The sequence below is a fragment of the Podarcis filfolensis genome (genome assembly GCF_964270895.1).
Source record: "Podarcis filfolensis genome assembly, chromosome: 7".
NCBI classification, from domain to species: domain Eukaryota; kingdom Metazoa; phylum Chordata; class Lepidosauria; order Squamata; family Lacertidae; genus Podarcis; species Podarcis filfolensis.
In genome coordinates this window covers 81804974-81829911 of record NC_139603.1, presented here as the reverse complement: position 1 = coordinate 81829911, position 24938 = coordinate 81804974, and the positions used below count along the sequence as shown (strand labels likewise).

Below are 24938 nucleotides of genomic sequence, written 5' to 3'. Positions count from 1 at the left end.
ATGTTTGCGAGTGTAATGCTCAGATGGCTTGAATGGCTGTAAATAAGGGAATCTGAACTAAGAGATTTGTCATTCTTAATCCTTGTGACCAAATTCATCTCAGAGTTAAGCATGGTTTCAAGTGACTGAAGCATGTCTAACAGATTGTGGTTCATGACTTCATCATGTGCATCTCATTTATTTTGGGGAGGGATAATCTTTTTTTATCTGCACTTCAAAAAAAAATTAATAACGCAAGTCTGTCGTGTTCTGTTCAGTGGGTTTAAAATTAGACAAATTCAGCAAGTGTTCTCCCTGCCCTTAAAAGCAAAATAATAATAATAATTACCCAACCCAATAAATCATTTTTTTTTCAAGTCTTGAGTTGGCTGAAGGGTGTTTCTTTGCAATTAGGCAGACCTGTGAAAACCTTAATGTCAGAAGCATCTCTCCTTCAGGAACCAGCCCACTTGGAGCTTAATAGGATCAGTATCTCTTTGGAGTCAAGAATTTCAAGCTTTGGAAATGTGGATTGGCACATAGACAGGTCTGGTGTGGCGACCCAGTGCATAGTAAAAGGGTTGCTATTGCATTGGAAATGGGCATAAATTGGCCATCCAGTTGGGCCAACTTAGCGCTAGTCAATTGCTTTAACCCTAATCATATGCTGACCAAAATTCCATATGGCACAAAGCCTGAAGGAAACACAAACATTTTAGAAGACTTTCTGTGCTAGCTAATTATCTGGCTTTTCCATCGCACTTGTTGTTTGACCATTCAGAAATAAAGAATACACTGTGTTGGGGTTTCAGTGTGATTTGGGGGAGATTCTTTCTTTTGATGATAAGGTTGGTAGCTGTATTTCTCACTGTTCCAAATGCCAATTAGCTGATGGAAGCCAGGTTGAACTGAAGGCAATATTTGCAAGTAAGGTAAAATGCTTGCCCATTCATTAATTGGAGGTAAATGGGGATTGTTCATTATCATCTAGACGCGATGCAAAGAAAACCAGGGCTAATGCAGCAAATGAATTTGTATTGTGGTTTCCAATTAAACTTCATTGTTCGTTTGCAGAGATTACTCTTTGCCGTAATCTGGAAAAGGAAGAGTAACAGCTGCAAAATGTGTTTCTCTCTTTTTTTTTTCTTCAAATCTTCAGCTACTCTGTCTACAGCCCATTTGCCATTAAAACTGCATTTGGAGCAGTGTTGTTAAACGGTAGCAAGATTCACACTATTAGTAGAGAAACCTTTCTGAATCAATTAAGCAATTGCCTGTGTTAATATCTGGCTGCAGGGGTGGGATACGAAAACTAATTTGCCATGCATCGCTTACAAATTTTCAAGTAAATTATTTTCAAATTGACTCTGCACTTCCACTGTCCATGACAGGTGTAATTTAAAAGAAAAATTCTAATATATCACTGTCATGCACACCTACTGCAATTTAAGGCTTGGCTTGTTTGGAGCCTGATAACAGTAGTTCTGCTTCCTGCCGATTGAGGATGGAAATTATTGTTGTTTTTCCCTGACTAAATGTGATGCATTTTACAGACGGAAAGCCAAACAGTAAGTCTATGCAAATGTTACCTTTATGACTGCTCTGAATGCAGTAATAACATTTGGCTTGGGGTTTTTTCCACCCCTAGTATGTTTTTGGCAAAGATTTCTTCTAGGCTTCATTCTGTTCTACTAATAACTTCCATCCTACCTTATTTGTGTGTTTAGTACATCTGCCATAATTTGATGCCAGAGAGGGCTATCTGTGTTAGAGTGTTTTGGGCACAACCAACAAAAGGTTCTTCATAATCTCAGTGCAATCCAACATATAAGACTCCACACCCTCTTGAGTAGATTAAGAGGGATTTACAGGCCCAGGTTCATAGAATCCTAGAGTTGGAAGGAACCACAAGGGACATCTTGTCCAACCCTCTGCAATGCAGGAACCTTTTTGCCCAACGCGGGGCTCAAACCCACAACTTTGAGATCAAGAGTCTTATGCTCAACTGACTGATCACCCATAGGCTTCACAAATGGGCAATATAATGACAAACACAATTCATTGCTGTGGTGTTTGCCCTCCTAGGTTTGTGACATCATACTGGGTTCATAAGGAAAGGGTTAACTAATTGTAAAATGACTAACCAATGGGAACCCAAGGGAAGGAGTTAGAGTTAGGGTGGTTGAGAAGTCAGTCTGGAGTTAGAAGAGATGGAGAGAGGATAAGTCTGTGGGTTGGGCTAGTCTGATGTGAGAGAGTGAGAGAATCTGTTAAGAGGAGTCAGTCAAACAGTTGATATAATCAGTCAGAAGGTATTAGGAAGGTATAGGCCAGTAAAGAAACTAAAGTTAAGATACTGACAGGAATATTATCTGAGAAACCATAAACTTGTTAATGCTTATAAAATAAACTTTTTTATTTGGTTCAATTTTAACAACTGACTGGACTCAGTGTTTTACCCGAGAGTAACGGGTTGGTGGCAGCGGGGAAGCGAGCACAGTGGTGGCACAGGGATCAATAGATCGCTAAACGTCCGGGGACCCTGTGTGATTGCCACAATTGCAAAAGAGTGTAAGGTGATGCATATTGAGGTCAAAAATATTAATTTAATGTACACCCTCATGGGTTTGGCTTGGAGGTGATGGACCAGGAGTGAGACCTTTGAGTCAGAGTAGTTAACTCGATGAAGATGTGTGGCAGCGATAGAAAAGACAACTTCCACGCTAGAAATCATTAGGAAAGTAAAATACAGTGTCATAATGTCCCTACCAAATCTACAGTGTGACCGCATTTAGAGTACCGGTACTGTGTATCATTCTGGTTGCCTCCAAAAGGATGTTGTGGAGTTGGAAAGGGCTCAGAAAACAGTCACCAAAATGTTCAAGGAGATGGAGCGACTCCCTTATGAAGAACGGTTGCAGCATTTGGGACTTTTTAGTTAAGAGAAAAGGTGAGTAAGAGGAGGAGACATGATAGCAGTTTATGAAATCATGCATGTGGTGGAGAAAGGGAATAGAGAAACGTTTCTCTCCTAACACCAGAATTCATGGACATCCAAGGAAGCTGAATGTTGGAAGATTTAGGGTGGGTAAAAGAAAGTCCTTTGCACAGTGCATAGTCAAACTATGGAACTTTCTCCTTACAGAAGGCAGTGATGGCCACCAACTTGGGATGGCTTTAATAGAGGATTAGACAAATTCATGGAAGAAAAGGCTATGGCTACCAGCCATGACGATCACTGCAGATGGTGACAGCAGCCATGAAATTAAAAGATGCCTGCTTCTTGGGAGAAAAGCAATGACAAACCTAGGCAGCATCTTAAAAAGTAGAGACGTCACCTTGCCAACAAAGGTCCGTATAGTTAAAGCTATGGTTTTCCCAGTAGTGATGTATGGAAGTGAGAGCTGGACCATAAAGAAGGCTGGTCGCCAAAGAATTGATGCTTTTGAATTCTGGTGCTGGAGGAGACTCTTGAGAGTCCCATGGACTGCAAGAAGATCAAACCTATCCATTCTGAAGGAAATCAGCCCTGAGTGCTCACTGGAAGGACAGATCCTGAAGCTGAGGCTCCAATACTTTGGCCACCTCATGAGAAGAGAAGACTCCCAGGAGAAGACCCTGATGTTGGGAAAGTAGGAGGGCACAAGGAGAAGGGGACGGCAGAGGACGAGATGGTTGGACAGTGTTCTCGAAGCTACCAGCATGAGTTTGACCAAACTGTGGGAGGAAATGGAAGACAGGAGTGCCTGGTGTGCTCTGGTCCATGGGGTCACGAAGAGTCGGACACGACTAAACGACTAAACAATAACAACCAGCCATGCCAGCTATGCTCTACCTCCACAGTTGGATGCAGCAATGCTTCTGAATACCAGTTGCTGAAAACCCTGGGAGGGGAGAGTGTTCTTGTGCTCATGTTCTGCTCCCTAGTTTCCCGCAGGCATCTGGTTGGCCACTCTGAGAACAGTATGCTAGACTAGATGAGCCACTGGCCTGTTCATGACTCAGTGGGGTTTTGAACTCTGGCTTAACTTGTAGTCTGGCCCTCTGTTGTTGAACTACTGCTCCCATCATCCCTGTCCTCTTCGCATTCTGGCTGAAGCTGATGGAAGTTGAAGTCCCAACAGCATCTGTAGGGACAAGAGTCTTTGTTGGCAGGTACTTGCCCTCACAACCTTTTCTGAAGAATGCCTACTGTGTCGTCGGTATGTGGGCTTAAGAGAAATGGAGACTGGAAGGGAAACTAAAAAAGCATAAACTACACAAGAGAGACCGAAAGGGCAGAGAGAGTGGGGCAGGGATTTGTTTTCCTTTAGTTTTTACTGAAGAAGGAGCCAAAAGAGCAGAAATGAACCAGCTGCTGGGATAAGCATAGAAGCAAGGGCTACCTGCAAAGGGAAGCATATTCTGTGGTTTGAGGTGGGCATTTGTACCTAAACATTTTCATTTGCCTAGTCCTAGAAAGGCAGTGGTACTGTATATGCTGTGGGTGCAAAAGGGTCCCGTTTCAGTCTCTGGCTTCTCCAAGAAGGCAAAGCTTAGTCCAGGATCTTGGGGAGCTGTCGCACAATGAGTCAGACCACTGGGCCTTCTGGCCAAATGTCACCCACAGTGACAGAGTTTCAGAAAGGATTGCCACCCGAGTACAGTGGTACCTCGGGTTACATATGCTTCAGGTTACATACACTTCAGGTTACAGACTCCGCTAAACCAGAAATAGTACCTCAGGTTAAGAACCTTGCTTCAGGATGAGAACAGAAATCGTAGTCCGGTGGTGCGGCGGCAGCAGGAGGCCCCATTAGCTAAAGTGCTTCAGGTTAAGAACAGTTTCAGGTTAAGAACGGACCTCCGGAATGAATTAAGTACTTAACCTGAGGTACCACTGTACCTTCTCCAAAAGAGAGACCTGTGCCTCAGCATAATTTAAATCGGCCAATTAAATAACCCTGAATTGATATTTGCCTTTTAAATGGATTAACCAATTAAATTTAAACGTGTGTATATTCTCAATAGAGTTTTGTTACTCAGATATTGAAATAAGTGTTAGTTAAATTGCAATTTCATAAATAAAATGTACCACTCATTGTTCAATGGAAAGGTGATTTTTGTATATGTGTAGTAACTTCCTGTTCTGATAACAACACAGTCTGGTGGCTCGTGTGAAGGGATTCGCTTCAGAAAAGTACATAGCTTTGTCAGCTACAAAACAGCATTTTGCTTGACGGTAATTTACAATGATTTTCTCAAGTCTTCTGGGTGCCAAGTGTAGCAGGAACCCCCCCACCCCAATCATTCTGTTTGTACAAACTTCACACACACACACACACACTCACACACTACATTCGCCACATTTCTGTTATAAATTCATGGAAAATCAACCATACATCGGATTTGCACTGTTCCATTTTATTTTACTCCATATGACAAGAACTATCAAAGGGGGGTGCCTTGGTCCTGGTCAGCCATAATCCCTTCACCGTCTCAGCACATCCACAGGAGCCCTGCCCAGTTGCTATGCCAACCCTGATGATCCCAGACAGAAGACAATCAAGATCACAAAGAACTTGCATATGGGAGTGGATTCAGCATGGACTGAAACAAAGGACAATGATCAGATCTTCCCTCTGGGGGCAGGAAACTGCAAACTCCCCTTTGTCTCCTGGAAGTGACTCATGGGGAAGGGGGAAAGGAGGAACTAGCCAGGTGACAAGACACTCAGGTTACCACCAACTCCTCCCTCAACCCCTCCTTTCTGTAATGTATGCGTGATGTTTCTGGGGGTGGGCTCGACCTAGAGGAGGGGAATTTCAAAAAGTTTTTATAAGACCTTGCACACTATTTTTCTGGGTCTTTCCTCTCTCTTGCAAGTGAGGGGAACACCCTGTTGCAACAGTTCAATAAAGGCCAAGCCTACAGGCTGCTGTTTTGCTCCAAGTTATCCTGGTTGGTGTCTTTACTTTTTGTCCAAGGGAGCCCTCGGATATTTCCGGCAACAGTTTGGCGACCATGCTCAGGGACACTTGGTTCTCCTGCGAAGGTGAGGAGGGAGATAGAGGGGATCGGGCGCCACTGGGCAACCTTAGCCCAGGGATCCTTCTTCCTCTCCCTGCCTCCTCTTTGTGGGCGGTAATCAATCGTCACCAAAAGCCCAGCCAGGGGGAGCAAAGGCAAGGTCAAGCCGGCTAAAGGGAAAGGATCCCGGGATCTGCGGGGGACATCTTCGAACGTGAGTATGGTTTGAAGTAAATACATTGGGAGGGGGGTGGAAGAAGCAGCGTCCCCACGACAGCCAGACTTTCCTTCTTTCATTTCTGACGATTACCCCTCGGAGTCGTCCGGGTACGTCTTAAACTCTCCCCTTTTCTCCCCCGATTTTCCCCCTCGGAGTGTGGCCAGGGAGATCGCGGAACTTTACTGTCAGACGATTACCCCTCGGAGTCGTCCGGGTACGTCTAAAACTTTCCCTTTTCTCCCCCAATTTCTTTTTCGGAACGTGGCCGGGAAATTGTGGTACTTTTACTGTTTTCCGGCGTTACCTCTCGGAGTCGTCCAGGGACGTCTTATTCTGTCCCCTTTTCTCCCCCGTTTTCCGTCTTGGAATTGAGTCCGGGAAAGCGTGGCTCTTTACTGTTTTCTCTGACGTCCCTCTCTCGGAGTCGTCCAGAGGCGTCTTTTCAAAAGTATTTTAACGCAAGGTCATTTGCTTCCTTTCAAACCTTGGGTGTTTTCTCGGACCCCGATCTGGCACGGCATTGCGCAGGCGTTCAGTAGGGGTCCGAACTTAGTCTCAAAGGCTAGGCAGGAGGCTGTCGTGGGTGGTAGAGGGGGAATTGGGGCCCCACACTAGGACTAGTTGTGTAAGCAGTACTGAGGCAGAATTTCAGGATCCGTGGTTGTGTAGCGGGTAGAGAGAGAGACCCGTGGTTTTAAGGCTGATGTTTAAGGTTTTATAGATGATAAGTTATTTGCGGTTCGTTGATAGGCAGGAATTGAGTTAAAGAGATAATCAAAGGTACCTTAAATACTGAAAGAATACTATTTTCTTCTTTCTACCCTTTCCCCCCTCTTTGTCTTCCCCCTTGTGTGTCCATTCTTTCTGTCCTTTTCTGTCCTTTATACTGGAGGGAAATGGGAGCTCACTAAAACACCCTAGCTGGACTCCTCCTGGCAACAAAGCTTCCATGAAGCCTTTTTGCCCCAGAGAGGATTCTAATATGCCCCTCCAGCTTGTCATCTCCAGTTGGAAAAATAAAATAAAATAAAGGGGCAAAATGGTCTTTCAAGTACAAAGTACGAGACCGTTGTAACTTTTAGTGGGTAGCTTAGGCCCACCACCTGGGCCACCTCAGGGATCCTTCAACACAATCAGGGTGTGAACCCTTAGGGAGAGCTGAACATATCAAATTTGTGTTGTTAAACTATAACCTAAAACTAAACATGAAACCGTAAACTTAATGGTGCTCAGAAGGCAGTAGATATAATAACAGCCCAGCCTGAGAGCCCACACATTAGAGAACTTAGTTTCTTTAAAAAAAAAATAATAATAAAAAATGAATAAGAGATGTACTCAAAGATTTAGAAATATTTAAAGGGTTTGTGTTTACATTGGCTTCGGCATCCACAGACTGTTCTTAAATGCACATAGTTTTTAAAATAGCAAGCTTGCTTCAAAATTTTAAATCTAAGGAAGCCATGTTGGGCCTTGTCAACCTGAAACAAGACAAAATGGAGAATGAAGTATGCAAATGTTTGTTCTTTGAGAGAAGCTCTAAAAGAGAGTTTTCCTCCCAAGTGGTAAAATCCTGTATACATGCTACTTGTGTTCTGGAAGGAGGATTACCCCACCTCCTTCCTCTAGTTTAAGTGAGGAGGGTGATTTTAAGTCTAATGGTAAATGATGTTTTGTTGTAACTTCTGAGTTTGTGAGTACACCTGTGTTCCAGTCTATTTTGGAATGTGAAGTTAATCTAATGTTTCTGCTGCAAAAGCCTAGTTGAGCACAATTGCTCTCTCAAGCTAAAATGCAGTGTATGTATTTCACCAAGCATATGCCTATGAAAGTATGGTGTTCCTTCTAAGAAAAATATGTGAGTCCAGTTTTAACTTTGATTTGATTGGACAGAAGAGTTATTGTAAGGCTCCTGATATCAGTCTCTATAAGACTTCCTGGCCTCTTTTCTCAGAAAATGCCCCCCCCCCTTGTTTCATTCTGTCTCAGTTTTTTTCCCCCTCCCTTCTTACTTCTGTGCCAGGTAAATTTACTCCCGAGCAAGCTTCCTTTAAAGGAAACTGCAAAGAGGGGGGAGCAATCTTTCCTAAGGTACCCTGCATCTCACTTTCTTATGTGTAGTTATTTCTTAAAAAAATAAAAATAAAAATAAAAATTAATAATAATAATCTAAATTAGGCTTACTATTCCTCTGCAAGTTCAAAAAAAAAAAATTTTGTTCACTTTTGTATTCCCTTTAAATCAAATCTATGGCTGTCTTAACTATACTTAATAAAAGATCCTCTCCCTATCTTAGAAAAAAAACAAAAAACCAAAACTGTTCACTTCAATCTTCCTTTAAATATCATTTCACTAGGAACTTGCCTTCTTTAGTCTAAGGAAGTAAACTCACTCAAACTATCTCAAGATCTGCTAAAAGGGTTCTGTGTAAAGTTGGGTACTTTTATTTTCCTCTTCCTTAGTACATGATAGGAGCATAGATGTTTCCTTTCTCAGTTGTAAATCTGTACTTAAATGGGTATGTCTCTTTGATAGTACAAATCTTGCTGTGAACCCTATATTTTGGAGGGTTGGACTAGATGACCCCAGGGTCTCTTTCAACTCTCCCAATTTGTGGCTGTGTGGAAGGGACATGTGTCTGCAAGCACTGGAGGGTAATTCTTAAATTCTGGTGTGGTGATGTAGTTGAAATTCAGCCTAGCTTTGCTCTTTAGTTTTAAAAGGTGAGAGGTGAAGCCTTGATGGTTTTGAAGCACAACTGGTAATATCAAGCATTTGAGTGATTAAAGTGTTTATCATTTTGTCTACTATTTAAAAATCAGACTTCAAAGTCAATTCAAAGTTTAAGCACATAAAAATACATATGCGCCTTGACCAATCCTGTAAATAAAGGGCAGGAAAAAAAAAATATATATATATATATATTGTCTGCAAATGGTAAGGCTGAAATGACTGAGAATATTAAAAAAAAAAAAAAAAATCCTATGAATTTTGACTCTCTGGCCATTTTCCCCCATATATAAGGGCGTGGCATTGTTCCGCGAATGGCCAGAGGGATATTAGCCCTTTCCTGTACATAAAGGAAGCAGTCCCTTTGCTTGGGCTACAATTGCTAGCTTTGGTGAATACTTGAATTGCTGAGTTTCTCTTTTTTGTTTTAAAATCTAACCCTATTTTAAAATCTACTCCTTACCCTCACCTTCCCTTATTCAAATGGTAATTTAGCCAAACGATTCAACATTTTCAATAGTATAAAAGGTTTACTGAGACATGAACTCTGTACATGCACAGAGGCTAGATCAGCTTAAAAAAACACACACACACACACACACACACACACACACAAAAGAGAGAGAGGAAGAAGGGGGGAACTGTAAGGGGGAAGAGGAGGTTTCGAGAGCTTGGGCTGCAGGGAGAAACTTATCCAAATTTCCTTATGTAAAACTTGGAACCATTGAGGGAAATTACCCTTAATGTGTCTTTTGCTCCAGGGGCTACGGAAGACAAAAGGGTAAAAAAAAAAAAAAGAAAAAAAGAAAAGAAAAAACAACAACAACAACAAAACAAAAACCTAGCCCATCAAAAGTCAAGAGCTTTCCAGGTTCCAAATCTTAACATGCCAAATTCTTTTCACAGGTAAACATCAAAACGCTCCCACTGTGAGTTCCACTCTTGACTAGTCCCCCCCCCCCCCACAGGATTTAACTTTTACAACAGGCTTTGTGTGCATTATAGGAACAGCATTCCTGACAGAGATTTTCAAAGAAAGAAAGAAAAAAATTTGTTTCCCCCTTTAAAACAGGATACGTGAACTCGGACCCACATAAGCAAAAAGTTTAATAACTTGCCAATTGTGTTCAAATTAACAAAGGTTTTGTCCCTTCGTTTCTTCCACAGCCAAACTAAGTGAAGGAAAGCAAACAAACTTGGCAGATAATAACAGTAATTATATGGAAATGTGATAATAATATTGGAATGAATGAAATGCTTAATCCGCTAAGATTTTTATTATTTGCAGCTTCCCACGTAAATTGAAGGACATCCTTTTTTGCCTTTTGCCCCTTCTAACTCTGTCTTTAAGTCCTGCCCCTTACAGGATATCACTTCTACAGATGTGTTACTACAGATCCAATGAAAAGCTTCGCCACCACAAGACTATTACCTGCAGCAACAACAACAGACACCACAGTTTTCAAAGTGGCCACAGCAATTCCTTTCAAAGGGGAAGTGGGGCTGACAAAGGGGGGTGGAGTAGAATTCTAAGGACATCTTCTCACTTTTGAACCTCAAGACTGTGCTCCAGGATTCAAAAGATACATACATAAAATATCACAATTGTCTCAAGATATGCAACTGATACTTAATTAGTTTGTTTTGTATTATGTGTTATTATGTAGGAATGTTGAAATGTGTCTGACAGTGTGTTATTTCCACAAATGTTGAGGGGGGGCTATTTTTGTGGCTATTTTTGTGTGTAATTGTTTTTATGTTTAATGTCTTATTCCTTACAACCCAGTGGAGGATTCTCATACATTTTATGCTTTTTAACAGACCAGGCTATTATGTAGTCCGATGTTTAGAACTAGATAAATTTATAACCACATTTAGTTGTTTCACCTGGCACTCTGCCAACTTCCCTACCCATTTTAAAATGTGCCAAAAACTCGCTTAACCAAAGAGAAGCTGATAAGATACATGAAAGTGCATATGCTTTGGTTTAGCAGGAATAATCCCTTATAGAGTTAAATTGACTTATTTGGACAAATGCCCTTTAACAGATTGGTTTGAGAAGTTGGGAACCATGGGGCAAGATAAATTCAAATTGGACTCATTTTGAATTGGGCAAGTGTATCCAGGCTGCAATTAGCTTTTTGGTCCTTAAAGTGCAAGTGAGCAACTTCCCATGACTGCAAGACCAGAGCCTATAATAATAAAATCCCATAGAATGGCCAAGGCAAGGACATTTCCCTCATGACGTGCCCAAACCTGTGCCAGCTGGGGTGAGTGCCAGGCAACATGGTTAATATGAAAGCCCTAAGTGGATTCACCAGGGATTGCCACTACTGTGACACCAGGCCGGTGTGAGACCACAGAAGAGCTACCTTGACACCTGAGAACACAAAAATGGCGGGGGACAAAGCAAACTGCATTTTTCAGTCATTAGTGGACCTTCCTGCTAGATGTAAAGCATATGCCACTATTGAGAAAATATTTCTTCCAAGGTACTAGAATGCCGCAAGTAACTGAACAACAAAATATTAATTTTACGTGATATCCTAAGTCTAATTATGTGCACTGTTACACCATTATATTTCTATGCAAATATCCTTAAGAAGCATGACATCCGAGTCCCTTTCAGGTTCACATGGAGACACGCATCTGGGACGGAGAATAGCAGGTTAATAATTACCACCTTAAATTGTGCGGAGAAAAGGATTGCAAAGTAGCCACCTTTGCAATCTTATCTCCGAAGGGGGGAACTGTAGCAGGAACCCCCCCACCCCAATCATTCTGTTTGTACAAACTTCACACACACACACACTCACACACTACATTCGCCACATTTCTGTTATAAATTCATGGAAAATCAACCATACATCGGATTTGCACTGTTCCATTTTATTTTACTCCATATGACAAGAACTATCAAAGGGGGGTGCCTTGGTCCTGGTCAGCCATAATCCCTTCACCGTCTCAGCACATCCACAGGAGCCCTGCCCAGTTGCTATGCCAACCCTGATGATCCCAGACAGAAGACAATCAAGATCACAAAGAACTTGCATATGGGAGTGGATTCAGCATGGACTGAAACAAAGGACAATGATCAGATCTTCCCTCTGGGGGCAGGAAACTGCAAACTCCCCTTTGTCTCCTGGAAGTGACTCATGGGGAAGGGGGAAAGGAGGAACTAGCCAGGTGACAAGACACTCAGGTTACCACCAACTCCTCCCTCAACCCCTCCTTTCTGTAATGTATGCGTGATGTTTCTGGGGGTGGGCTCGACCTAGAGGAGGGGAATTTCAAAAAGTTTTTATAAGACCTTGCACACTATTTTTCTGGGTCTTTCCTCTCTCTTGCAAGTGAGGGGAACACCCTGTTGCAACAGTTCAATAAAGGCCAAGCCTACAGGCTGCTGTTTTGCTCCAAGTTATCCTGGTTGGTGTCTTTACTTTTTGTCCAAGGGAGCCCTCGGATATTTCCGGCAACACAAGCAAACAAACATTTCAGGATAACTCACAAATTCTGGTTTCATATTCCTCATAACTGTTACTTTTATATCCTCATTTGCTCAAAATATGGGAGGGAGGGATGAGTTATTTCCCAAATGTTGCATTTTGGATCTTCTTTTTCTGCAGTGCCATAAATTCTTCTCTAAGGCTGGAATGGATGAGCACGTATTGATCGAGGAAATGTGTTTTTATTTAGAAGAAAAGCAGCCTGATCATGCAAATGTAGATGGCACCTTTATCAGCAAGACAGAAAAGGGCAACCAAATAATAAGCCGAGCCAACTCCCTTGTGAAGAAAAGTCATTGTTTTGGGGAGTTTACAAAAAGAGGCAAGAGAGAGAACATGTTATCGGTGTATGAAATGTGTGGTTTAAGGGAAGTGGGTAAAGAGAAGTTATTCTTCCTCTCCTACCAGCAGAGCTTGGGGCCATTCCATGAAATTGAGTGGTGGGAGATTCTGGACACAAAAAAGGAAGCGCTTATTTTCATGGTGTTCGGTGACTTACAGAAGCTGCTGCCACAAGGTGTCTTCAAAAGAGTATTAGACACATTCACGGAAGAGGAGAAGGTTGTCAACGGTTGTTAGCAAAGGTGGCCCTTTGGATCCTCCATGCGTGCCACTGGGGTGCAACAATGAGAAGGGCTTTTTCTTCATATGTGGATTATGGACTTCCTGAAGACATCATGGTTGGATAGCTGGCTACCGTTGGAAGGAGGATAAAGGTTCTAGAGGGGCGTTTAGTCTACTCCAGAAGCGCTCTTGTTAGGTTGGTGTTTTGTGATGAGCCGAGAATGCTTTGTTGTTGTTTAGTCGTTTAGTCGTGTCTGACTCTTCGTGACCCCATGGACCAGAGCACGCCAGGCACTCCTGTCTTCCATTGCCTCCCGCAGTTTGGTCAAACTCATGTTTGTATCTTCGAGAACACTGTCCAACACAGTCCTCTGTCCCCTTCTCCTTGTGCCCTCCATCTTTTCCAGCATCAGGGTCTTTTCCAGGGAGTCTTCTCTTCTCATCCAGCCAAAGTACTGGAGCCTCAGCTTCAGGATCTGTCCTTCCAGTGAGCACTCAGGGCTGATTTCCTTCAGAATGGATACGTTTGATCTTCTTGCAGTCCATGGGACTCTCAAGAGTCTCCTCCAGCACCAGAATTCAAAAGCATCCATTCTTCGGCTATCAGCCTTCTTTATGGTCCAGCTCATATAAAGTGGTGTGGAGAAGTGAAGATGAATGTGCGCTCTCCTAACACTAGAAGACCCTGGAATCATCCAATAAAGAGGAAAAATTTAGCTCAGTGATAAGAGCATCTCCTTTACATGCAGAAGGTCGCTGGTTCAATCCCAGGTAGTAGTTCTTCTAGTAGTTCCTCTGTTTGAAACACTGGGGAGCTGCTATCAATCAGTGTATAGACATCACTGAGCTTGATGAATCAATGGTCCAACTGAACCTAAGGCAGCTTCCTATGTTTTTAATGAATTATCCTGGGAATTTGGCTTACAAAGCCTGTGTCCTGATGTCCTTCCATAATGTCCTTCAAATTCTTCCATGAATCTATTAAGTCCTTAAAAAAAAAAGAGCCTTGCATCTTGGAAATTATTCCAGTTTCTTTCCTTAACATTTGTTAATTTGCATACTCTGTTATTCTGAATTGCATCCCACATAAAAAGGACTGCATTATTTAGCTTAAATGTAATGCAATAAAATAAGAAGCGCTTCTTTCTTTCTTTTTTAAGAGCCATCTTATCTAGCAACCAGGCTCTAAAGTCCGCAAATCAATTTATATCTAAGCTCCTGTGAGGCTGTGCTCTTCTTGAACCCAATAGATATAGCATCTGGATAGAGCATTTTAATAAAAGGCTTGGAAATGTACAAAGACTTTCTCGTTCTGTACAGAAAAAATAGGGCTGAGTGGAAACACTTATTAGCAGACGAGTGCTAAAATAAGACATGAAAGCCCACTGGCATTTTGAAAGGAAATATTTGTCTTAATGCAAGTTAAAAAAAAAAGATCTTCTAACTTTATTTTCTCTAATCTGCATGTTAATTATTGTGAAACAATGGCAATGGCTGGCTCACGCTGGAGTCAACCCAATAAAGTCTGTTTAATCCTTTTGCAAGCTTGCAGAAGTAATTACGCTGTGCCTCCACAGAAACTGCAACTTCTGTGAGGTTCATCTCACCACTCCGGAGGCCGGGTGACCTTTCTGCTTGCAAGCCCCCAGCGCAGAGAGCAACAATCTTCTTTGCTAGCCAACAGCAACCTCAGCGGCTTTAATCGACTGTTCATAACAGAATGTGAACTTTTGTCACCTGCCTCCGTCCACCTGGAGGAAGAGGGAAAGAAGGAGCAACGAAATATCCGTGGCTCTGAACATAATAAGCCAAGGCTTCTGTGAGGAAGCAAATGATTTTGAAATCCTCATGTGAGAATTAGAGGCTACATGCTTCAAAATATCAGTGTGCACCATTTCTTTTTATCAACACCTAGAGAACCATCATTATATGGTATTTAATAGCATAACTGAAGGGAGAGAGGGGGATAAATTGTTTCAAATTACTGTTGATGTCGTATTTTAATACAATGTCGATACCTCAAATCTTCCTGACACAGTGCATGTGGAAGCTGTTGAGGCATCACTCCTGACAATTGTAAATGGTCCATGGCTCACTTCCATAAAGCATCGTGCTCAGCACTCAAGCCTGGTAGACTTTCATCTTGGCATTGGACGTTAGCATCACATTCCCCCAAACCCTTTTGGAGAGGAGAGCCATTGCTGTAGCTATCTTGCTGATACGCTTGTCCAGTTCAGCATCAATGGAGAGGTTGCTGTTTATGTTGTTGTTGTTGTTTAGTCGTGTCTAACTCTTCGTGACCCCATGGACCAGAGCACGCCAGGCACTCCTGTCTTCCACTGCCTCCCGCAGTTTGGTCAAACTCATGCTGGTAGCTTCGAGAACACTGTCCAACCATCTTGTCCTCTGTCGTCTCCTCCTTGTGCCCTCCATCTTTCCCAACATCAGGGTCTTTTCCAGGGAGTCTTCTCTTCTCCTGAGGTGGCCAAAGTATTGGAGCCTCAGCTTCAGGATCTGTCCTTCCAGTGAGCACTCAGGGCTGAGGGCTGATTTCCTTAGAAATCTGTTTATGCTGTTTATGGTGGAACTCAGATGGCAGGACAGAACTCCAAACAGAAATGTTCTGTCCCAAGCTGTCAGGGACTGGGCAGAGGAGGAATGGTGGAGACCGCCTCCCCAGCCTGACCCTTCCAGGGAAGAAGAAGACAGTTCAGAATTACAACAGGGATTTGAGGGAGGTCACAACTCAGAGGCAGATGAGGGGAAAAGCTGGGAAATAATGAGAGAGGAGGAGGAAGAAGAAGCACCAGGGAGGCAACAGCTGACGGACACAGTGTCACTAGAAAGCATTCCATACCCACCATCTCCCAGAACCCGGCGAGCCTTAAAAGTAGGAGAGCAAAGGGCTCGGATACAGATGGCCCTAAGTGGCAGCCGGGTGTGTGGGTGTGTTGTTGAAATATACTCAGAGTTGAGTGTGGATTTCATGCTCTTTATTCAGCTCGTAGTAGTGAGGAATGGAAGTTCCCCCAAAATGTCTGCTTTATATACATTATTTACACAACGGGCCCCACGTGATTGGCTAGTTCCGGAATTCACCTGTAGGCCAATCAGGTTGCGGATTCACTTCCACCTGGAGTTGGATTGGGTGGCTCCTGCGGACCAATCAGACTGCTGCTTTCTGGATCCTATTTTTCTAGGACCAATCAGACTGCTGCATTCTGAATGCTATTGTTCTAGGACCAATCAGACTGCTGAAATTTGGATCCTATTCAACTCAGTGCATAACACTTTGCCGAATGACGAAGTGAAAGAGAAGGGGGGTGGAAATTTACTCAGAACAACACCATTATTCCAATAGGCTGCATTCCCAAGTCTCCCTCTGTAAATACTGAATAAAAGCAGATGGTAAGGACTTTTCCTTGTTTATCCATTCCTGGCAACCAGCCGCGGGGGTTGGTTCCTCTGCCCCCTGACATAAGCCCACATTCCCAGCATGTGTCTCAGCGACCTCTACGGTGGCTTGGTCTCCTCTACAGAATGGGAGATGGCAGGATCCCCTAAGGGCATGCTCTACAGAGAGCTGGCTTCTGGCACCAGGCCAGTTGGCAGACCAACTCTACGTTACAAAGATGTTTTCAAATGTGACGTGAAGGCGGACAACATCAGCCCGCCATGTGGGAATCTGTCAGGGTACTGCCATCGAAAGTGGGGAGGGGGGCAGAAGCGAACAGGGAGCCTCCAACGTTGCTGAGCAGTGACACCTCATCAGGGAGTGGAGAGAGTGACGCCTCTGGCGAAATGGAGGGAGAAAGGGGGGAAGTGAGGCAAAGGCTCACAGAGGTTACTGTGAGCCCTAGCACCGCACCCAACCCAGCTGATCGGGAAACAGACATGCAGCTTCTGTCGCCTAGTTTTCGCAAGGGGTCAAACGTAAAGAAAGGAGGCAGAGATTTGGGGTGTCTAAGTTCTTATGCTGGGGGAGGACAGGAAGCAGCCACTCCCGGAATCTGCAAGTGACTGAGACGGACATGAACTTTGGGTTTCTGCACTGTACATAGTAAAGGACCCCAGACCATTAGATCCAGTCGTGACCGACTCTGGGGTTGTGGCGCTCATCTCGCTTTATTGGCTGAGGGAGCCAGCGTTTGTCCGCAGACAGCTTCCGGGTCATGTGGCCAGCATGACTAAGCCGCTTCTGGCGAATCAGAACAGCACACAGAAACGCCGTTTACCTTCCCGCCAGAGCGGTACCTATTTATCTACTTGCACTTTGACATGCTTTCAAACTGCTAGGTTGGCAGAGCAGGGACCGAGCAACAGGAGCTCACCCTGTCGTGGGGATTCGAACCGCCGACTTTCTGATCGGCAAGTCCTAGGCTCTGTGGTTTAACCCACAGTGCCACCTGCATCCCTCTGCACTGTACATAGTTTGAACTTAATAAAACCTGTAAAAGGCAGGTCGGAGTCCTGGCTGTTTACTCGTGAGCAACCACCTGCACCCCTGACAGAATCCCTTACAGACTATCGCCGTGCCTGGAGACAGGCCGTCAAGTCGTGTGTCCATAGTAGTGACCAGAGGAGAAATGGCTTCTGGGAAGAGTGCAGAGAGACGAAAAGCCATGGTGCCACTACCAGGTCCACAGCAGCCAACTACATAAGCTTCAGCCGATCCTACATCACACCAGCAACTCTGGCATTGGGTGTTTCATCTGGAAATGCAAAAACTGCAGAATCCCACACACAGAGGACTATCCCACAGGGACATCATTGTGCTGCAGACTTTACGGTGCATTGGCAGAGAGAGTTTTTCAGAAGCGGTCCCTTTCCAAAATGGTTATTTCAGGTAGGCTGCAAGAGGAGGAAGGGGGACACAGAATGTGATAATGGAATCTCATTAACGCAAAGAGCATTGTCTTGGGGGTGGGGGTTGGGAGAGAGCAAGGGGGGGCACAGCGCCCATTTGTTATCGGAAGGTGGAAAGGATGACAGGTGGTGTCACACTTGTCATTGCAATCTCATCCACTGAATGACAAAGAAAGGACAGCAAAATGTCTTGTGGGCAGATAGTCAAAGATACAGGCTGGGTGTCAGAGCAACCGCTGTCACTCAGGCAGAATAAATCGTGGTTGGCCGTCCGCTGACACACAGGCACACACCAGTGCTCTCTCTCCCTTGTCACTTCAACCCGCCATGAATTATTAAAAGAACAGCTGTAAAATAATATTTTTTTTAGGGAAAAAATGTCACTGTGGCTTTCCCCCACAGATAGGAAATGCTTGCACGCTTCTTTGAGCGCAGATTGAATAACAAAGACAGCAATACATGGTTTCATTAACTCGAGGCATCAATTTAATGTTGTTGCCTTTTTATTTTTAATAAGATCTCAAATTCCGGGACACGAAACATAAAAATTAAACATGCCGATATTCAGGAAAAGCCTGAATATGGTCTGAGTAAGATAGAGAGATATTGAAAAGCCATTAAATGTTAATTGCACATACGAGCATCCTCATACAGCGTGCTTTTCAATATGAAATTAAAATTAAAAATAATTATGGGCAAATTTAACCTCTCCCCACAACCTGCTACCCCAAATAGAAATGCAGCTGATTTTAGAGTGTTCTTAATTTTCTCACTAATTAGCAGCGTCAGGTGCTCATAAGGTTGACACCTCAGAGGGAAAGCTGCCTACGAAGACTCTTCTAGAAAGCACCTGTGAAATATGTGTGTGATCATAGAAAACATAGTGTTCTGCTGGTGGGCAGATTCATGTGAGGGGAAGTATTTTAGGAAAACACCAACAGAGAAGTAAAACCCAGGACAGCAGCCATTTTTACTTCAGTTGTGAAGAGAATTATGATGATGATAATTATTAATTACCTGTCCTTCAAGCTAAGGTCCCAGGGTGGGTTGCAAACACAATGTTCGAAACACCTGAAAACAATTTCGTTGCAGAAATACGGTGGGTCCTAAAATGCATCTCAGGGGTCAAACACCAGGGCAAAGAGTCGTATCTTCAGCATTGTCAAGAGCTGTAGAACAGCGGTTCTCAACCTGTGGGTCCCCCGATTTTGTTGGACTACAACTCCCATTGTCCCTGACCACCGGTCATGCTAGGAATGATGGGAGTTGTAGTCCAACAACATCTGGGGACCCACAGGTTGAGAAACACTGCTGTAGAATGAAGATGCCAGACGCAACTCTGTGGGGAAGGAGGGGCTGCGGCAGAGAAGGCCCTCTTCCCCTGGGCCACCTCCATCTGCCAATCTTATCTCCTGAGGTGGTCTTTCAGGCAGAATCATAGAATTGTAGAGTTGGAAGGGACCCAGAGGGTCATCTGGTTCAACCCTTTGCAATGCAGGAATCTCAGCTAAAGCATTCGTGACAGATGGCCATCCAACCTCTGCTTAAAAACCTCCAAGGAAGGAGAGTCCACCACCTCCAGGGGGAGACCGTTCCATTGTTCAGCAGCTCTTACTGTCAGAACATTCTTCCTGATGTTTAGTCGCAATCTCCCTTTTTGTAGCTTGAGGTCTGAGTCGTTTAGGGTTTTAAACACGCGTGTGAACACCTTGATTTTAGCTAGGAACAAACCAGCAGCCAATGCAGCTGCTTTTAATATAGGAGATACGTGAGATCTAATAATAAATAATATATTTTTATTTATACACCGCCCTTCCCGGTTCAAAAACCGGGCTCAGGGTGGCTAACAACAAATTTAAGACATTATAAAAGCAGCAGAAAATTCAGTACAGTGGTACCTTGGCTTAAGTACTTACTTCGTTCCGGAAGTCCGTTCTTAACCTGAAACTGTTCTTAACCTGAAGCACCACTTTAGCTAATGGGGCCTCCCGCTGCCACCGCGCCGCCGGAGCACAATTTCTGTTCTCATCCTGAAGCAAAGTTCTTAACCTGAAGCACTATTTCTGGGTTAGCGGAGTCTGTAACCTGAAGCGTATGTAACCTGAGGTACCACTGTATAAGAACATGAATAACAATAAAATTCAAAAATCAATTTAGGGGAAATAAGCATTAGATAATCCCCAGGGCTAGCTGGCTGAATTGGTCCTGCTTCGGCCAGCGAGGAGGCCAGGGGAGAATTAGCTGTGGGGTCTCAGAGCGGGTGATCTTCATAAAAGGGGAGGGGGAGGGAAGGGAAGGGAAATAAAAGATCAGGCTGAATTCAAATTAAAAGCCAGGCGGAATAGTTCTGTCTTACAGGCCCGACAGAAGGAGGTTAACTCCTGAAGGGCGCTAGTCTCATGGGACAGAGCATTTCACCAGGTTGGAGCCATCACTGAAAAGGCTCTGGACCTGGTGGAGGATAGTCTGACTTCCTTAGATCTAAACGGAACCTGAGCCAGTAATCTGGCCAATGCATTGTGAACCAAGTGGTTCCCTCTTCAAGGGAAGCCCCAAGCAGGGCACATTGCAGTAATCCAACCTGGAAGTTACCAGAGCACAGAGTAGAGTGGACGAGTCATTTCTGTCCAAAAGGGGGTTGTGGCTGGCAAACCACCCAGAGCTTGAAAATGACACTCCTTGCCACCAAAGTCCCCTGAGCCTCCAGTGACAGTGTTGAATCCAGGAGCACCCCAAAGCTGCAGACCTGCTCTTACTGGGGTGGAGCTGCAACCCATCCAGAACTGTCTGTTTACTCACTTCCAGACATGAGAACCTGGGACACATCATACCAAGATTCATCTTCAGTTTATTGGTTGACATCTAACCTATCACCACCTCCAAACACCGGCTAACACATCCGCTGCCTCTCTGGAGTCAGCTGGGACAGAGAGATGGAGTTGGATGTCATCTGCATATTGATGATTCATCACTCCAAATCTCCTGAGGCTTCATAGCGTGGGGGACAATATGGAAACCTGCAGGACAACACAGGATAACTCCCATGGGGCTGAACGCTAACTTTTAAAAATAATAATAATATTATTTATACCCCGCCCATCTGGCTGAGTTTCCCCAGCCACTCTGGACGGTTCCCAATCAAGTGTTAAAAACAATACAGCGTTAAATATTAAAAACTTCCCTGAACAGGGCTGCCTTCAGATGTCTTTTAACGATAGGATAGCTGCTTATTTCCTTCACATCTGAAGGGAGGGTGTTCCACAGGGTGGGCACCACTACCGAGAAGGCCCTCTGTCTGGTTCCCTGTAACCTCACTTCCCCCAATGAGGGAACCGCCAGAAGGCCCTCGGCACTGGACCTCAGTGTCTGGGCAGAACGATGGGGGTGGAGACGCTCCTTCAGATACACTGGACCAAGGCTGTTTAGGGCTTTAAAGGTCAGCACCAACACTTTGAATTGTGCTCGGAAACATACTGGGAGCCAATGAAGATCTCTCAGAACCGGTGTTATGTGGTCCCGGCGGCCACTCCCAGTCACCAGTCTAGCTGCCACATTCTTGATTAATTGCAGTTTCTGGGTCACCTTCAAAGGTAGCCTCACGTAGAGCGCGTTGCAGTAGTCCAAGCAGGAGATAACTAGAGCATGCACCACTCTGGCGAGACAGTCCGCAGGCAGGTAGGGTCTTAGCCTTTTCACGGCTACTTTCTGGAAATGTCCCTGGAGGTAGGAGCAGAGCCATTGAAGCTCAAGCCTCACCCCACCCCAACTCCCAACTCCACAAGAAAGTTAAGATGGCCCAGATGTATAATGTACAATGTGTTAGATGTATGGATACATTAACATTCCACATTCCCATAAATAATGTTCAAGGAGCTCCTGAGTAAAAGAGCTGCCCGTTCCACCGAGAGCTAGCAACCGTCTGTTTTCTACGTGAATAGTCACCCTGCTGACTTCCTGCTTGACCCAGACTCTGATAATGATTTCTAGCAAGGGTCTGGTTTTCCATTATCTATCCGGGTTTACTGATCTACGAGACAGACCAGAAATTCTTTTCGCTGCTGATTGATAAGCTTTAGAGCATCTCCCCCTTCTGCTGCACTGAGTGTACCAACAATTCAATACACCTGGAGAAACTTGGGCATGAAGCTTTGAAAAGAAGGCATGCGAGGAAGAGAGTTGGGGTGGTGTTGAAATATAGGCTGCATAACAAGAGAGAGAGCTATGACTTCAGCGTTGAGTAAAAGGCCTGTCTGTCATGAGAACGTCTGCCCAAAGTAGAGAAGTCCAGCATGAGTTAGAAGGTAGCCAGCAACAGAGAGGCTTGCATTTTCTCTCAGACAGCTGGAAGCAGTCAGCTGTCAACTCCCCCCCTTCTTGACACTGAAAGGAGTGTAGATAAACTGTTAGCAGAGGGCGGGCTGGAGAGAAGACAATGCTCTCAAGAAGCATAGGTAGGATCAGAAGGCAAGGGGAGCATTTCCTCACCGGAAGAGCAGGCACTTAACCCCATGAGCCCCAGGAGTAGACGAATGGGAAAGGTATTAGACAGGAAACAAAACCAGAAATGTAAGGGTCACAGGTTCAGGATATTCTGCAGAAGCTGGAAACATTCCTTAGAAGGGTCAACTGAATTGTAAGACACGGATGCTCGGCTAGATCGTCAGAGGCTAACTGTTTTCCAATAAATCTTCAAGCTAATTACGACTTGCGTGCTGTGTTATCAAGATGGCAGCCTGGGCACCTGACACTGCCCTGTGTTTCAGAAAATAAATGCTGCCCGCCAATACACCTGTGCAGAATATATCCTGCGTGTCTTCTTTGGCGATCACTTGTAGCTGAGTAAGATTGTCTTCCATAAACAATAAGTCCGTAAATGACTGTGGAGGCCAGTTCTGAATCCACACTTCCTTCCACAGTGGGGACATTGGTTTCCGGGTGGGAGTTGATCATGGTGTGGATTTGCCAAGTGTGTCTTCCTCTTAGCACGTTTCTCCCTTGCGTCCTGAGTTTGAGTGTCTTTGTAGCCCATGACACCTTTGGTAAAGGCTGTTCTCCAACTGGAGCACTCGCAGGCAAGTGTTTCCCAATTGCTGGTGTTTATACTACATTTTGAGTAGTATAAACGGTCTTTAAACCTCTTTTGTTGACCACCAGCATTACGCTTTCCATTTTTAAGTTTGGAATAGAGTAGTTGCTTTGGAAGGCATTCCAACAACATGACCAGTCCAACAAAGTTGGTGTATGTTTGTGTATATTTGACACAGGTGATCTTTGCTTCTTCCAGTACAGTGGCATAAGTTCGCCTGTCTTCCCAAGTGATGTGTAAAACTATGCACTACATGAAAAAGTGATTTATTTATTCTGAGTCTTCTGAAATCCGGCTTCATTAGACAACCCTGAGTTTGAGTCTTAGGACAGAGGGTGGGGGGACTTTTCTCTATCAACTTTCTGCATACTATGCAGAATTTTACAAACTTCTATCAAGTTTCCTCTTACTTGCCTTTTGTCTAAATTAATGACTTTCCAAAGCTGCAACCTTTCCTCACAGAGGAGTTGATCCACCCCATTTCAGTTTCTCATTCCCCCCGCCAATCTGTTCTCCATGTTTCCAGAGGAATTTGTGATTTATTTATATGTTTAAAAAAAGATTTGTAAAAATGTTAGCATTTTAGTGCAAATTTCTCCCAATATATACATTATTATTATTTTTTGTAATTCAGTCTTGACATTTTTTTGCAAACAATTCCCCCTATTATTTTTATATATTATTTTCAGTAATATATGCATTTTTGTACTGCACCTGAAAAATCAGAAATGCAAATTCTGGAGGATATCTGTGTTTTGAATCACAGATTGGTTTGAGAAGTGCAAATTAGGTAAAGGTAAAGGGACCCCTGACCATTAGGTCCAGTTGCGGACGACTCTGGGGTTGCAGCACTCATCTCGCTTTATTGGCCGAGGGAGCCGGCGTACAGCTTCCGGGTATGTGGCCAGCAGGACTAAGCCGCTTCTGGTTCACCAGAGCAGCGCAAGGAAATGCTGTTTACCTTCCTGCCGGAGCTGTACCTATTTATCTACTTGCACTTTGGCCTGCTTTCGAAATGCTAGGTTGGCAGGAGCAGAGACCGAGCAACGGGAGCTCACCCTGTCGCGGGGATTCAAACCGCTGACCTTCTGATCAGCAAGTCCTAGGCTCTGTGATTTAACCCACAGCGTCACCCACGTCCCAGCAAAGTATCTCATTAAAATACAAATATAATCTTATTTGTCTCTCGTCCCTACCCACCTGAAATCTGACCAGTGTGAAATAGGATGGAGCTATTAGTGGTTGTGTTCTGGGCATTATGTGCATCCTAAGTCTGTATTAGCTTTTTTTTTTTTTTTTTGGAGCTGGATCACACAGCTGTCTCACATTCAGCATATGACCAGCTAAGATACCTTGATACTTCAAGGGGCCATGAATTTTTATCTCTACATTTTAAAAGTGCATGTCATGAATGAAAGATATATTTACGAGCTGATTGTAGAGAAATACCTATTTCAGAAGCCTCTGCCTCCCCACAGCTGCCACGATCGATCAGGTAAATTGAAATGTGTCGTTTACATCACCTCCAATCAATAGAGGATTAGACCTCTCTCTAGTTCAGGGCTGAGAACAAAGAGAGCATAGAGGGAAAACCAGAAGTTCTAGCTCATTAATACTCCCTTAGATCAGCATAAGCTTCAGTAAAACAAGGAGGAACTTGTGATGAACATTGATCATGCACACCCCGTAAGATGGTGGATATCCTCAAAGGACTAGTAGGTCGCAGCAGATATATTTGCCAGAATGCTGAGTCTTAGAAACAATTCAGTCCAGGGCCCTTAAACAAGACTAGTTCCAAATATTTTGATGGATCGCACAAATTAAAATATCTTTTCTGCCTTGCCGTTTCATCATTTACAGCAGCGCATAAAATAATCAAGAGCTGACTTGGAGATTCTTCCGTTTTTCTTTTTAATGATCATTGCTTCTTTACTTTCTCCCATTTGCAACTGTCTCCAATGGAGATTAAAAAAAAACACTC

At 44.0% G+C, this 24938-nt stretch overlaps 1 protein-coding gene across 1 annotated transcript in view; it reads left to right on the top strand.

Annotated features, from left to right (window-relative positions):
- The window catches only part of ZFAT (zinc finger and AT-hook domain containing), a 668318-nt gene that overhangs the window by 81966 nt on the left and 561414 nt on the right, over positions 1–24938 (top strand). The gene's annotated exons all lie outside the window — the stretch shown is intronic.